Source organism: Schistocerca cancellata, chromosome 2 (assembly GCF_023864275.1).
Source record: "Schistocerca cancellata isolate TAMUIC-IGC-003103 chromosome 2, iqSchCanc2.1, whole genome shotgun sequence".
NCBI classification, from domain to species: Eukaryota; Metazoa; Arthropoda; class Insecta; order Orthoptera; family Acrididae; genus Schistocerca; species Schistocerca cancellata.
This window is the reverse complement of record NC_064627.1, coordinates 805,870,046-805,871,933: the sequence shown is the minus strand read 5'-3', so window position 1 is coordinate 805,871,933 and position 1,888 is coordinate 805,870,046.

Here is a 1,888-nt window from a genome sequence, read left to right as displayed (position 1 = left end):
ATACAGGAAAATGCACACGAATATGACAATTGTTTTCCGAAACACGTCTCGCAGTAAAGAAACAAATGAAAATAGTGTCTGATAGGAGCGAATGGTATTTTGTAAGAAACAAAATCTCGCAGAAACTGAAGTGTTCTTGTTGTGTCGGTTCTCACATATCCTTCAGGTGCTTGCTGTTCTCTTGATGAAGTGTTTTGTCGACCGATTGCCCGAAGAAACCTAAGCGCACCGAATATGAGTCATCGGTGTAGGGACGTACTACACGTAATTACTCTCGTAGTTATTTACTATCTCACGACAGTAATATAGGCCTGAATTAATAACGTGTCTGACTGCTCAGAAATTGCCGAGAGCGATTTTGAATATATCGAATCTTGAGTAAAATCACAACTTTCAGAGAGCAACTCTCTTGCACAGAATACATGAACTGTGATTTACAAAGATATACCGTCAGCCCTCTATCCTAACTAACTCTAACCGACGCAAGCTTTCGGTTCAGTCATATACACTACTGGCCATTAAAATTGCTGCACCACGAAGAAGACGTGAAACAGACGCTAAATTTAACCGACAGGAAGATGATGCTGTGATATGCAAATGATTAGCTTTTCAGAGCATTCACACAAGGTTGGCGGCAGTGGCGACACCTACAACGTGCTGACATGAGGAAAGGTTCCAACCGATTTCTCATACACAAACAGCAGTTGACCGGTGTTGTCTGGTGAAACGTTGTTGTGATGCCTCGTGTAAGGAGGAGAAATGCGTTCCATCACGTTTCCGACTTTCATAAAGGTCGGATTACAGCCTAAAGCGATTGCGGTTTATCGTATCGCGACATTGATGCTCGCGTTGGTCGAGATCCAATGACTGTTAGCAGAATATGGAATCGGTGGGTTCAGGAGGGTAATACGGAACGCCGTGCTGGATCCCAACGGCCTCGTATCACTAGCAGTCGAGATGAAAGCCATCTTATCCTCATGGCTATAACGGATCGTGCAGCCACGTCTCGATCCCTGAGTCAACAGACGGGGACGTTTGCAAGACAACAACCATCTGCACGAACAGTTCGACGACGTTTGCAGCAGCATGGACTATCAGCTCGGAGATCATGGCTGCGGTTACCCTTGACGCTGCATCACAGACAGGAGCGCCTGCGATGGTGTACTCAACGACAAACCTGGGTGCACGAATGGCAAAACGTCATTTTTTTCGGATGAATCCAGGTTCTGTTTACAGCATCGTGATTGTCACATCCGTGTTTGGCGACATCGCGGTGAACGCACATTGAAAGCGTGTATTCGTCATCGCCATGCTGGCGTATCACCTGGCGTGATGGTATGGGCTGCCATTGGTTCCACGTCTCGGTCACCTCTTGTTCGCACTGACGGCACTTTCAACAGTGGACTTTATATTTCAGATGTGTTACGATCCGTGGCTCTACCCTTCATTCGATCTCTGCGAAACCCTACATTTCAACAGGATAATACACGACCGCATGTTGCAGGTCCTGTACGGGCCTTTCTGGACACAGAAAATGTTCGACTGCTAACGCGGCTAGCACATTCTCCAGATCTCCACCAACTGAAAACGGCTGATCAATCGTGGCCGAGCTACTGGCTCGTCACAATACTCCAGTCACTGCTCTTGATGAACTGTGGTACCGTGTTGAAGCCGCATGGGCAGGTGTACATGTACACGCCATCCAAGCTCTGTTAGACTCAATGCCCAGGCGTATCAAGGCCGTTATTATGGCCAGAGGCGGTTGTTCTGGGTACTGATTTCTCAGGATCTATGCACCCTAATTGCGTGAAAATGTAATCACATGTCAGTTCTAGTATAATATATTTGTGCAATGAATACCCGTTTATCTGCATTTCTTCTTGGTGTA